This window comes from Tursiops truncatus, chromosome 9, assembly GCF_011762595.2.
Source record: "Tursiops truncatus isolate mTurTru1 chromosome 9, mTurTru1.mat.Y, whole genome shotgun sequence".
Taxonomy (NCBI): domain Eukaryota; kingdom Metazoa; phylum Chordata; class Mammalia; order Artiodactyla; family Delphinidae; genus Tursiops; species Tursiops truncatus.
Genome location: NC_047042.1, coordinates 63,209,538 through 63,224,130, shown reverse-complemented (window position 1 = coordinate 63,224,130; position 14,593 = coordinate 63,209,538). Strand labels below are relative to the sequence as shown.

Here is a 14,593-nt window from a genome sequence, read left to right as displayed (position 1 = left end):
ACAGAAATTTATTCTCTCACAGTTCTGGAGATGAGAAATCTGAAATCAGTATCAGTGAACTGGTAACAAGGCATAGGACTGTGCTCTCTCTCGGCGCTTTGGGGAGAATCTGTTCCTTGACTCTTCCAGCTTCTGGTGGCAGCCGGCTTTCCTTGACTTGCGGCTACTTCAATCTCTGCCTCTGACTTGTAGCTACGTCAGTCTCTGCCTCTGTGGTCACATTTCCTCTCCTCTACGTGTGATCTCTCACTGTGCTCTTTTATAAGGGTACTTGTAATCACATTTAGAGCCCATCCTGATAATCTAGGATAATCTTCCTATGTCAAAATCCTTACTTTAGTCATACCTACAATGATTCTTTTTCCTTATAACATTTACAGGTCTCAGTAGTTAGAACCTGATATATTTGTGTGACCAGTTTTCAACACATGACACCATCTTTACACCAGCCTTGTCAATGGCCATCAGCAAGGAAGGGGGATAAGTGACTGCATTTCTAGCCTCTCATCATAGCTGTGACCTTTGTAAAATCAATCACGAGGTGAGTGCCAATGATGATGACCTTGACATTCTTAGAGAAAAATGCACAGAACTTTCCCAGGCTAAGAAGACAGAGGATGTGTCTATGGACCTATGGCATGGGTTCCTTGTTAAGTACACCATGAAGCCCTCAATGTACCAACTTTTTGACAGATGATGGAAGACAGATGACCTGTTCTAAGAATTCCTTTTCTTTGGTTCTTTTCTCTTCTGGTCACTGTTTTCAGAGATAGTATCATGGGAGGAAAAACTGTGGAAGCAATTGAAGACCTAATGCCATAGGCAACTCTTCTGTTGTAAACACAGGGCCCTCAGATCCAGATCCTACCAATTCCCAAGGCTTTTTTCCTCTCTCTCTCTCTCTCTCTTACTCTTTCTCCCTCTCCCTGTACATGGCTGAGTGGTAAGATTTTTAATAAGAATTTGTAATTGAAATACATCAATTCAAAGTCTCAGTATCAAAATTTGTTGCCCTTTTCCCCTCTATTTGACATTGGGAAAATCACTACCCCTTTCTAGACCTCAATTTGCTCCCTTGTAATTTGAAGGGAATGAACAGAGAGGGCAGAGGCAGGAAGGGATGTCTAATGTGAAAAAGACTGTATAAGGTAGTGGAGAAGCTCAAGCCTGAGAACCAGGCAGCCCTGAGTTAGAAACCTGCCTCTGACACTCTGCTACTCAGGTGCTCTTGAGCAAGTTGCTTTCCCTTTCTGAGTCCCTGGCTCCTCATCTGTAAAATGGGAACGGCAGTTGGTGTGAGGATTGTTTCTGGGTTGAATTGTACCACACAAAAGGAGATGCTAAGTCCTAATCCCTGGTACCTGTGAAGGTGACCTTATTTGGGAATGGGGTTGGTGCTGCTGTAAGGTGTTAAGATGAAGTCATACTGGAGTAGGGGGGCCCCTAATCCAACATGACTGGTGTCCTTATAAGAAGAGGAGCAGACACACAGGGAGAAGATAGTCGTGTGACGATGGGGGCAGAGATGGGGGTGGAGCATCTACAACCCAAGGAATGCCTGGGACTACCAGAAGCTGGAAGAGGTAAGGGAGGATCCTCCCCTAGAGGCTTCAGAGGGAACATGGCCCTGACAACACCTTGATTTCAGACCTCTTGACTCCAAAACTGTGAGAGAATAAACCTCTGCTCTGTTAAGCCACTCATTTTGTGGTGGTTTGTTATAGCAGGCCTAGGAAACTAATACAGTTGTCATGTCTGCTCAGGCTCCTCTTGTCTGTGACAGTTTCTCAGACGTTCCTTGTTTTTGATAAACTTGGATTTTGTAGTGTCCTTCTAGTGGAATTCGTCTGATGATTTTCTCATGATTGCACTGGGGTTATGTATTTTGGGGGTTCTAATCACATCATATCAAGGGTGCATACTATCAATATGATTTATGACTACTGGTGCCGACCTTCACCACCTGGCTGAGGTAGTGTTTGTCAGTTTTCTCTACCACAGAGAAAAATGCTTATTCTCCCTTTTCCTACTGTGCTCTTTGGAAGGAAGTCAGTATCTGCAGCCCACACTTAAGAGATGGGAAGTTATAATCCACATCCTTGAGGGTGAAATACCTACCAACCTTATTTAGAATTCTTCTGTATGGAAGATTTGTCTCTCCTTCTCTACTTATTAATTTATTTAATTATTTTAATATGAATATGGACTCATGGATATTTATTCTACACTGTGGATTATGATCCAACATTACTATGTTGTTGTTCAAGTTGTTCCAGCTTGGCCATGGGGGCTCTTTCAGTTGGCTCCTCAGTCCTTTTGAGATACCCCCATCACTGTGGGGTATTTTCCTTCCCAAGAACTCCCTTATTTCTGGCACTACAAGATGCTCCAGGCTCATCTTGTATATTTCCTGCCCCAGCCGTAGAATCAGCTCTGGATAAACCCTGGCTTTTTGAATTAGAGAATGGTATTAGAAATCACTGTGTGCTCATCTCTACTGGAGTGTCACAGCTTTTAGTCCCTCTTAGCTGGCAGAGCAAGAAAATATATGTGTGCTTACTAACCAGCGTTTTTCTAAGTTGCTGTTGACCTTAGATTAGGTACTTCTTGGATTCCTCCTCTTTATATTCCTAATAGGAATAGATATTGTTGGGTCCAGACAAAAGGGTGCATCAGCAGGACAAGTCTATTAAAATGCACATAATGAATGAGTCTGGATGCGCTTTCTTTCTTTATCCTAATTATCCATGTTTGTCAAGTCTGCACTCTTATAGCCTCCCTAGTGTACCTCATAAGGTCCTACCTTGGGACTTAGACTTAACGTTGTTCATTTTACCTACCATGCCTGGCTGGCCCTTTACCTTCTACTTATCCAAATTTTCCCCATTTTTCTAGGTCCAACCTGGGTGGTTGCATGGGTGTGTTCCCATTATCATGATTCATCAAATTGTACATCTAGAATTTGCACAAATTTTTAAATGTTGGCTATACTTCAATAAAACGTTTACTTAAAAAGATACCTTTGATCTAGGTAGACGGCGTCAATGACTTTGCTCCCATAAGGTTGTAAGTAAACTTCATGATACTAAAAATAAAACTTATTCTTAGGCATCAGTTAAAATATATTTGTCTTGGGGCTTCCCTGGTGACGCAGTGGTTGAGAGTCCGCCTGCCGATGCAGGGGACACGGGTTCATGCCCCGGTCCGGGAAGATCCCACATGCCGTGGAGCGGCTGGGTCCATGAGCCATGGCCACTGAGCCTGCGCGTCCGGAGCCTGTGCTCCGCAATGGGAGAGGCCACAACAGTGAGAGGTCCGCGTACCGCAAAAAAAAAAAAAAAAATATATATATATATATATATATATATATACATACATAGATATATTTGTCTTTAAGAAACCCCATCTCAAGCTGGTTTAAACAAGGACTTTATTATCTCAGGTTACAGGAAGTTCTGAGGTAGGTGGACTTCAGGCACAGCTAATTTGGTGGCCCAGTGATGGCATTGAGGACCTAGGTCTGACTGTCTGCTCAGGCCCCCTGGGCGCTGACTGTGTCCTCAGTGCCAGCAACCACATTGAAGCATCACTCCCCGACCTTTCAATACTCAGAGTGTCTCTTCCTGTGGCTCCCCCTAAAGAGCAAGGGAACCTTCTCAGCAGCTTCCCCCTCTCAAAAAAGTCTTCCCTTCACATCCCCTGAGTCAGAATTGAACAAGGGAAGGGAAGAGTCTTGGTATCTTTGTGTCATTGACAAATGCTGTCACTCCTCCTAAGGAAGGAAAACTCTTTCGGGCAGGTGAACGTATGAGGCTCACATTCCAGGGATCTTCCTCCTAACTGCCCTCAACAATTTATTTGTTGGCTCTTCTCTGCCATGTCTTCTGGTATTGCTGGAATCTGGTTTGAGTGGCCATCACCTTCTGGACCTGCTGGAGGAGGTGGGCATTGAAGGGTCAAGCAGTACCCGTTATGAAGGAGGTTGCGCGCCCGTGGTGCCCTGGTGGTTATTATGGACCAGGAAACAGCTTCAGCGCCCCACCCAGGGCTGCATTGTTGGTAAAATAGACCCTAGACCTGGACTCCTGGCCCAGGATTTTAGAGGTGGGCTCCGGGCCACTGAAGTGTTCCTTCAAAGTATTGAACACAGTTCTAATTTTGTATTTTTTGATGATTAATTGATTAATATCTTTCCGCCTACTATTCTGTAAATTCCCCAAGACTAAGGAACATGCCATCTATTTTGCTTAGCTTTGTACATCCAGCATCCAGAGTAGCATCTGGAACACACGGGGGTTCACCACTATTGCTTGAATCAGTGAATATGGTGGAAAGGGTATAGGTTTTGAGATCAGACCAATATGGGTTCAGTGCCTAACCCAGGAGGACCTTTCAGTTTCCGGCTTTGACCAGGGCCATTGAACCTCTCTGAGCCTCCAAATCTCCACCTGTAAAATGAGGAGAACACTACCTACCCTTTAGGAGGGCTATGTGTTAAGCTCTCACACATGTTAGTGGGTCCCTTATTTTTCACTCCCCTGACCCCAAACACCCCACCAGACTGTTTCTTTATAAATCAGATGGGGACCAAAGGCTTATCTCATAGAATGGTTATGGAAATTAAATAAAGTAAAATTTGTGAAAGAAGGTGCTATGTAAAAGTTGGTGCTAAAATTACGAGGGCCGTCCTTTAAAGAGGCAGGTAGAAGAGTCCTGAAGTCTGTGTCTACCTCACAAGATTTTCCAAAATACACAAACCTTCTTACCCTGCAATTGATTTTGCTCTGTGTCATTTAAAGACCTCAGTGGCATTTTTGAGGGTAGATTATGCAAAGCTGTATTGACTATTTTTTTTAATTTTTTTTATTAGTTATCTATTTTATACATATTAGCGTGTACATGTCAATCCCAATCTCCCAATTCATCCCACCACCACCAGCCCCGCCCCACTGCTTTCCGCCCTTGGTGTCCATATGTTTGTTCTCTACATCTGTGTCTCTATTTCTGCCTTGCAAACTGGTTCATCTGTACCATCTAGATTCCACCTATATGTGTTAACATACAATATTTGTTTTTCTCTTTCTGACTTACTTCACTCTGTATGACAGTCTCTAGATCCATCCACATCTCTACAAGTGACCCAATTTTGTTCCTTTTTTATGGCTGAGTAATATACCATTGTATATATGTACCACATCCTCTTTATCCATTCGTCTGTTGATGGGCATTTAGGTTGCTTCCATGACCTGGGTATTGTAAATAGTGCTGCAATGAACATTGGGGTGCATGTGTCTTTTTGAATTATGGTTTTCTCAGGGTGTATGCCCAGTAGTAGGATTGCTGGATCATATGGTAATTCTATTTGTAGTTTTTTAAGGAACCTCCATACTGTTCTCCATAGTGGCTGTATCAATTTACATTCTCACCAACAGTGCAAGAGGGTTCCCTTTTCTCCACACCCTCTCCAGCATTTGTTGTTTGTAGATTTTCTGATGATGCCCATTCTAACTGGTGTGAGGTGATACCTCATTGTAGTTTTGATTTGCATTTCTCTAATAATTAGTGACGTTGAGCAGCTTTTCATGTGCCTCTTGGCCATCTGTATGTCTTCTTTAGAGAAATCTCTATTTAGGTAGGTCTTTTGCCCATTTTTTGGTTGGATTGTTTGTTTTTGTATTGACTATATTTTAAAAATTTTTTGTATCCTTAATACTCTGGCATTTGGTGCCTTGATCTTGGAGAGACTGCCCCTCCCAGTGCCAGCTAATTCCTAAAAATAGCAAATGATTTCCCCAAGAGTGCACCTGTCATATACAAACCAACCAACCCAGAGCCCACACATACATCATCTCCTTTACCAAACTTGCACACAACAAGTCAGTATTCCTCCTGCCCTTAATCACCCTAGAGCCAGGTGCCAGACACCTAGAGACCACCCACCCAGAGACTGCTGAAATTCTTCAAACTTTCCCATCCTAAGTTTACTCATTGTACCTACCCTGCCTGGCCCATCCCCTCTGGGGAAAACCCTAATAAACGCCCTGGGCCATGTTCTCTTCTGCCTCCTAACCTACCCTGGTGCTTCTCATGTGGCCCTTCATGGTATGGCATGGTGTACCTCTTGTTTCTAGGGATCCATGAGTATAAATTTCTTCCTCTGTGACAGTCTGTGTCATACCTGACTGAAGCAAACCTGGGTACATTTTAACACAGAAACAGACCCCAGGACCGAAAGCTCTGGGTGGGGGTGGGTGGAAGGGTGTGCGTATGTTGGAGGGAGGATAACAAAGAACCCCCTTCTCATCTTCTTAGAGGACATTCAGTGGCAGAGGCTATGTGGACAGTGGCCTCAGACCCTGCGAAGGGTTCATGAATTTCATGCTGATGCACAGAAGACTATCTGTACGACTCAGAAATAAGTGGAAAAAATACTATTTAATACCCTCGAGACTTAACTGGGATCAAATTTGCAGGAATTTCCAGTAAAAGGGTCAGAAAAGAAAACATTCTGTTGAGTATCTACATTGTGCTTGTGTCAGGGACACAACAGCCTCCTAAAGAAGGTACTATTTAGCCTTTTGTTACAAATGGTGAAACTGGGTCATGGAAGTCCATTGCCCAGCTTGTAAGTGGTGAGGCTGGGACTGGGGCACATGTGTGTTGCTCCAAGGCCTCCCTGACCCCATCCGCCCGTTGTCTCTAGACCAGAGTGACGTCATCAGATGTGCACACAGGGACAAGGGAGCCTGAGGTCACCCCCGTCCTTTGGGCAGTGGGGGTGGAGAACAGAAGTAAAGAAGAGAAAGGAATAAAGAAGAGAAAACCCTATAGTCCTATCATCCTACCACCCAGATATCTATGCATCTATATGTCTAATGAGTGTGTATTTATAAACTTGGAAGTATACTGTTTATTATATACTACAAAACATATACATACACACACACAAACACAATTGGAGTTACACTATAACATTGGCATTTAACTCCCTTTTGTTAGCAGCACTTTGCACAGTTGGATGGTAGTATTATTTTGCATAAATCAATACTTTTCAAGTTTGGCTGTGCTTCATAACAGCCTGAGGAGCTTAAACCTTTTTGTAAATTCCTGGGCTCTTTCCCACATGCTGCTATGTCAGAATTTCTAGGTTTGAACGCTGCAATTTCACAAGCCTCCCTGCTGGTTCTGACATAGCCCAACCTGCTGTGACCCATTTGCAGAACCACTGGTGTCCGTGTGCCGTCATGAGCAGTAGGAAGTAGCAGAGGGCCCAGGACCACCTGCAGCCTGTGGTTAGAGCAGAGGAGCCAGGAAGGCCCCGCTGGCTGGGCTTCTGGCTTTCTCCTTGAGTGCATCACACAGTTAGCCTCCTGGAGCTGACACGGAAGAGAGGACTCCGGAAAAGAGGAAAGGTTTATCAGAATGAATAAGTGCCAGGGTCTTCCTATGTGTGACCTCATTTTGATAGCTCCTCACAGGACCTATAGCCCACACTCCACCCTGTTTCTCACCTTCCAACTAATACCACCACAGATGTCCTTCCCCCTACCCCTTTTTATTCTGTGAGCATCTATGATCATTTCTTTCATCCTCTTCAACTCTTTCCCAAGGGCTGGACCCTGCTGCTGTGTCTGGGTCTGCTGAGGGGACAATGGCATCATGGCCGACTCCAGCAGAGTGGCTTCCTCACAGCCTCACAGATGCCCCTCATATGTCAGTTCTAATCCTGTCCCTGGGGACTGAGCAAATCTCTACGCCCTTGTGAGTAAACACATAGTCCCAGACCAGCAACAGTAATCTCACCTGGAAGTTTGTTAGAAATGCAGAATCTCGGACTGAATCCAAACCTGCATTTTCACAAGATGACAAGGGATTCCTATACACACTGAAGCTCTGTTCTAAGGGGTAACATCTTCTAAAGAGCATAGCTGCTTCCGGTGCCCTACACTCAAGGGCCTGATTTGAGGGGTGAGATCAGAGGCTGCAAGTTCAGGCAAGCCACTGAGAGGCCCAGTAAGGGCACCCGGACCTGCAGCTCCATCACTGGATTGGCCTGGAGATCCCCAAGTTTAAGGTGAGGAATGAAGCCATTCTCCAAGAGGGTGTCAAGCCCCAGCACTTCCTGGAGGCCTCCAGCTGTTCTGGCTCATGCCCTCGGTGACACCTGGCTGCTATTGTTAGGGGAGAGTAAGGGCCAGCAGGGACAGTGGCACTGCAGATACTGACTAAAAAGGCGAGGCTCCTATCTGTATTTGGAATGACAGGCCAGATTCTGTTTTGGAAAGAAACAATGGCTCTCTTTTCACTGGATGTTACAGGATTTCAATGTCAGGAACCAGCCAGATAGGCGAGGGGATGATTAAGAGACAAAATGCAAGGCATTGTGTGCACACCACACTTAGTCCAGCCCTGAAAGCATTATTGTAACAGCCTTTGTTCACATAGCCCCAGCCTGGGCCCTATCACCTTCCTCAGAAATACTGTAGGCCTTGGACATGCTGAGATCTATTCAGCTCTTCTCCAGAAAATGGGGGTGAAGCTACAGCAAACTCTGATGGAGTCTTGGGAGGGGGAGTGGGGAGGGGGAGATGAAGGGGCAAAGGACATGTGGACAGAAGAAGGTGACAGGGTTGGTTAGGTCATAGACCACAGCAGATCAAGGAAGAGATGTTGGGAGCCAGATCGATATATGTTGTCCTGGGGCTTTGAGGAGAGAGAAAGAAGAGGGCAGATGAGGGCAGGGAAATGTCACCACTGGTTCACACCATGAGACAGGATATCAGGAAGCCCGAGTTCAAACCCCATACCCCTTAGGGCTATGTGGCTTGGACATTTTGCGTGCCCTTTTTGAGTCTCATTTTCCTCATCTCTAAAGTGCAGATACTGACATGTGCCTCTTGAGGGGATGTGACAATGAAATTAAATGAAATAGAGCATGAGAAAGTATCTAGCATACTTGGCACAAAAATCATGAGTTCTAGTTCAGAAAGATGTTGCTTTCTGTTGCCTCTCAACTAATACACACCACCCCCCCAGCCCTGCCGGTTTCACCCTCTAAGAAAGGTTCAAGTTGTGATTCCCAAAAGCAGTCAGTGTGTGGGGAGGGCGCGAGGCAAGTCTGGTGGTAGTTAGAAGACTATGGCAATTATCCTAGTGGTAGTTAATTATGGTCTGAGCTAAGGCGGGGCGTGTGGGAATGGAGAAAAGGCAGCAATTTTAAACAGGATCTGATGTCACCAAATTTGCATTTTAGAATAATCACTTTCAAGCACTCTGAATGACTAGGCCTGTGATTTCTCCCCTTGAATTGTTTTATTGTTTCACTTGAATTGTTTTACTGTCCAATCCCTGTTTCACTGATTCTTGCCCTCACCTGGCAATGAGGACAATTCCTTCCTCGCAGTTTCCAGAGAGTGTTATTCAGAAACAGTTCTGTCTGCTATCACACTGGGTCCTGGGTCAGCCCTGTCTTGGAGGGTGGCAAGGTGGACAGTCTTCTTTCCGTGGTCATTATGGGACTCGCTTCCTCAGAACCCTGGCCCGAAATGCTACGCACAGTGAGCTTTCCTGTGAGGTCTTTCCAATTCCTTATGAGAGGTTCGTCTCAGCTCCACCTGGAGCTGCTACTTCCTTCAAACATGCTTGGTGTTGCAGCCGGGGCCCCTCGTCTTTCTGACCATCCCCACCCAGGCCTTTGGCAATGTGAGGACTGGCAGTGCCTCTTTCCCCATCTGTATTCTATTTTGACAGGGGGGGACAAAGCAGCCCTGATGGGTTTAAACTGGAGTTGCTAAGGTGGCAAACACATTGACAGATACCACAGGACTCCCAAGTTGCTCCCCTCTGAAGAACCAGGCCTGTGTTACTGGGCCATGCTGGGCACCCAGCTCTTCCCTTTAGTGGGAGTTCACTCTCTCTCATGCCAAGAGCAGGCTCACCACCACCCCTCTCCTAGGCAAGCACAGATGCTGCTGTGTCCCAGAGGTGGGCCCTGCTAGGGTGGGCGCTGGGTGTCTAGTGCAGCTCTATGTTCAGATCTCATCCCTTCCTTTGACTTGGGGGATTACTCTCTGCTGAGGGACCTTCAACTCTCATTGGTCAGGGATGCTGCAATTCCCAGTCTCAGTTCTCCCCAGCTAGGTCAGAGCTACTCAGAGATGGATGAGCCAGGCAGGCATAAGGGAGTGCTGGGAGGTGCTGGCTGGGGGATGCTGAGGGGAGGTGCCGAGGGGTACTGCCGCCTCATCTCTCCCTAGCTCTCCAGTGGAGGATGATGAGGGGTTCCTGACTCCAGCTCGCTTTTACTTCTGCATACCCCCTGAAAGCTGCCTTTCTCCTGCTGACTTCTTGCTCTTTAATAAAGGAAACTCACCAGAGGTTTATATAATAGTATTCTAATGTACACCAGATTATTTGGCTACTTGGCTAGTTTGAACTCAGTCAAATTCATCTCATTTGATGGCCTCACTAACTTCTTTATTTGGGGGGCAGAAGATTGACATAATTCAATATATTATAGCTTCCCATGTTATAAATTTTAGAGATTGGGATTTTTTTTTTTTTTTTTTTTTTTGCGGCACCGCACGGCATGAGGGATCTTAGTTCCCCGGCCAGGGATCGAATCAGCAATGGAAGCGCAGAGTATTAACCATTGGACCACCAGGGAAGTCCCAAGATTGGAAACTTCTAATGAAACTGACGGGCTTTCTCCGTCTGGGGTAGACGTGCCTCATTAGTTTATTCATTCCACAGATTTCAAAGTGCCTCCTTTTCATATCTGAACTCCCTTATTGAATATGAGACTATGCACACGCACAATGTCCAGCACCACGATGTCCTTGAAGAAACCTCCTTTGTTTCCCCATGTGGCCTGGAGAATTCTTCTTGCTGTGATGTCTTCTCCTTTACCCTAAACTCTGAGCCTCATAATAACCTAAAGAAGAAAGCAAAGATTCACCTACTTATTCTCCTTTCTTCCCAAAGTGCCGATCTTGCCAAACTCTCTATTATTTATTCACAACTTCTTCCCAAAGCTAGTTGCTCAAGCCACCTGACAGGTAGGTAGGAAGAAGCCCACATGTTCATGGTCTTCTAGGGGATCCCTCATCACAGTCTGGAAACATTTATGGAAATGAATTGTTCTAGTCAGACAAGGCACAGTGATGCACTCAAGTTAGTCAAGGAAAAAGAGGGTTATTATAAGGACAGATGTAGAAGGAACTGAACAACTGTCAGGATCGAAGATACCGCCGTGGATAGGTTCCTCCAAACTGTGTCCTCTCTCTCTCTTTCTTTCTCTCGGGCCTCTCTCCCCCCTGCCTCTCTCCATTTGCATTTCTCTGTACAACTACCCCATTGTCCTTTCTCTATCAGTCAACTTCCTCTGCTTACTCATGGGTCCTGCTGTCTTATGGGCTTGAAAGTGTCCATTGTGACCTCTCCCATTTGAATCATATGAAATTTGGGTTTCAATTCCCACTAAATGACTCAGTCTCTTGTCCATAGTATGCTGACCAGTCTGTGGATGAGCCCCCATGGATTGGGGGTCTACCTTGGTCTAATCCGCTTTGGCCATGAGGTGCTAGGCCACATGGGACCAAACGTTGGCCTGAGTATTAAAGGCTATGCAGGACAGTGTCCTTCAGAAAAGACTGGTAGGCACACTAAAGGGAGCCCAGGCCAGCATTATTCCTGCTATGGTGAGGATCTGAGCTTTTCTCTCTCCATTTCAAGCAAAGGAAAGTGGTCTCCAGGGCAGGTGGACTCTGAGGCAGGGAATTGCTGAGGGCACAAGCTTCCCTCAGAAAAAGCCTGGTGATTTGTAAGAAAATGCCTCTATTCTTTAAAAGAAAAACAATAAAAGAATGTGTTAAGGATCTCCTGTTATGTCTACTAAGAATGACCCTTTGTGGACTCTGAAATTGGGAGCAGGTAGAGAGGCAGGTCAAGAAGGGTTGTTTTAACGTTCACCCAACTTTGTCCAACGAGGACTATTTGGCTGGCTTGCCGTGGGCTAGTCACAAGAGAGAAGCAAATGTAGTTCTCTATTTTATACCTAAGGAAGTTAGGAGGGGGTGTGTCTTGAGAAAGAGCTAATTGAATCTGGGTGGGGAGCAAAGGAAAGATTGTTGGAGGTCAAAACAGGGGGTGCACAAAAAGAAAACACTCTTTTGGTGGGGAGATAGATCCTTCCCTGGGAAGGTGTGATCACCTTAGTCTCTGGAAAGAGGATCCCTCAGTCCTCCCCGGTGGAGTTTAATCTGACTGGCTTGAATGTGGGAAGATGTTGCTGAGCATGGTCACCTCAGCTCCACTCTCTCTCTCCTGGGCTTGGGCTGTCCACAGGGTACAGAAGTCTTCTTCTGCTCCTTTAAGTCTCCCCTGCACAGCTAACTCCCTGCTGTAGGAATACCTGTCCTGGGTCAGTGCTTCCAGGAACCTGGTGGGTATATCAGGCAGGGTGACCTACAGGCAGGGTGACCTAAGTGCTGCAAGAAACAACTTCTGGAAGTTTCTTAGCTTCACCCTTTTCTAAGTCCTCAGAGTTCTTTCCATTCAGCTTGCAGATGGGGTTGGAGAGAGCATGAGAAATACTCATGGGAAGTTTTTACGGATCGTGCTAAAAGGGAGCACATAAGGGTGTTGTTTTAATTTCCCTTCTGTCATCCTTTGTTTTATTTTATAATCTGTTCAAAGCTCTCATGGGAAGAGAGAGGCTATTTTTGGACCCCTCAACTCCAACATTTGGTGCAGGTCCTTGGAACATTGAGGAATAAAACATAGGAGTTGAATAACAAATTGGGAGGGAATTGGACTCTAATTTTCCTCGAACCTTAAGTCACAAGGGGAAGAGAATATGATTTGAGACCTTAAATCCTTTGGACTTTAATATCTTTGGACTTTAACTTAATCATTGGCTTTAATCATTGAAATTTAATTTCTTCCCAGAAAATTCGTGGTGAAAAGGGGTTGATATTCAAACTTGGAACATCTTGTAATTGGTATTTTATTGCTGGAGTATCTTACCGTCATTTAATTTCTTTGTAGAACATATAATGATCTATATTTAGAGTGACGATATAATTTATCACCCAAACTAGGATAGTTTTGAGAGAGAAAGGAGGCTCTATTAATAATTATGCTGGGACAACAGGCATAAACCTATACTGTTTGGATTGAACTGGGCTGTACAGTCACTCTAGCTATACTGGACAATGTGGAGGGACATCATTAGGAAAGAGAAATGGAATAGGGAATTAATTTCCAGCAATGTAGAGATTTAATTAATGGAGATTTTCTGACTCATGTAGGAAACCTCTGGGGATCAATTCTAACTTGTCCACCAGTGGTCCCAGGAGGATCCACAAAGGAGCTGTACCAGTCAGGGGCCATCCAAGGGAAAGAGGAACCATGGTAGATATTTCAAATAGAAGGGTCTCAGTGCAGGGAATTGGGTACACAGGTGCTGGAGAGCTTAAATAGCAAAGAAGAATGGTAACATAGAGATTAACAACTGCAGAAAGCAGCTACCATCCCTCAGACCAGGGGAACAAAAGGAGAGACGTGGAGTTACCCTACGAGTTCAGAGGAGGTCCCCCAGGGCAGATGCTGGGATTCCTGGGGCAAGCTCTATGCACCCGAGGAGAAGTGTGGTCTGAATCCTGCTAGTAACTCTGAGGAGATGATGAAGCTGATGATTGGAAGACAGGAAATGAGCCCCCCATACTCCCCAAGATGTGTTCTTTTTGTACAATGTCCTGCCCATCTCCCTTTGGCGGACCCTACCTAACAAGAAACAACTGTCAAAGGAATTGGGAAATGTGGTTTGCAGAGTCCCTGCCCCACCTTCAGCATCAAAAGTGGAGTGGAGGGTGGGCTTGGAGCTGAGAAACAGTAGGGACATAAAGGGCCCAGATGCTGTGGATGGCATTGGGGGAGTGTCTGATGAAAGAGGAGTAGAAAGGTCTTGATAGAACTTCTGGTCTCCTCATCTGAGGATCACCACACCCCCGGTTGACCATAGGCTAAATAGTTAAAGCACAAAGGGATTGAGAACAAACAATTGAAAGTCGATGGTAGGTGATGCTTGTCCATTTCTGATGTTTCCTTTTATGTGGAGATGCCACATTTTCAACTTTTATTTGCTCTTCAGTCACCCAAAGGGGAAGGAATGGTCTAATCTGCGTCAGGAATTTGGAGAGAATAAACTGGGCATGCTCGGCTCAGCCCTCCTCCTCTCTTGGGTGCAGGCTGCTTGCAGGTTGGTGATGTTCTTCTCTGCCCCTTCTTCTGTAAATCTTACTAGTTCACTAATATTTATTGACACCTACTCTATCCCAGGCACTGTTCTGGTCCTGAGGATATAGCAGTGAACAAAATAGACAAAGATACTTGTCTCATGGGAGATGCAGGCAATAAGCAATAAACATAATCAATAAGTACATTATATAGTGTGTTGGGAGGTGATAAGTGCTGGTGCAAAGAAAAACACAGAACGGCATGAGAGATCAGGATTGCGGGGTTGGCAGCTGCAGTATTAAAGAATGTGGTCTGGGTAGGCTCACCTAGCAAGTGCATTGAGCAAATGAGGAGA

At 45.4% G+C, this 14,593-nt stretch overlaps 1 long non-coding RNA gene across 1 annotated transcript in view; it reads left to right on the top strand.

Moving 5' to 3' along the window:
• The window catches only part of LOC117313605 (uncharacterized), a 165,165-nt gene that overhangs the window by 26,616 nt on the left and 123,956 nt on the right, over window positions 1-14,593 (top strand). The window contains exon 3 of the long non-coding RNA XR_012334030.1: window positions 381-541. This is a non-coding gene — a long non-coding RNA (uncharacterized lncRNA). The remainder of the gene's footprint in view (window positions 1-380; window positions 542-14,593) is intronic.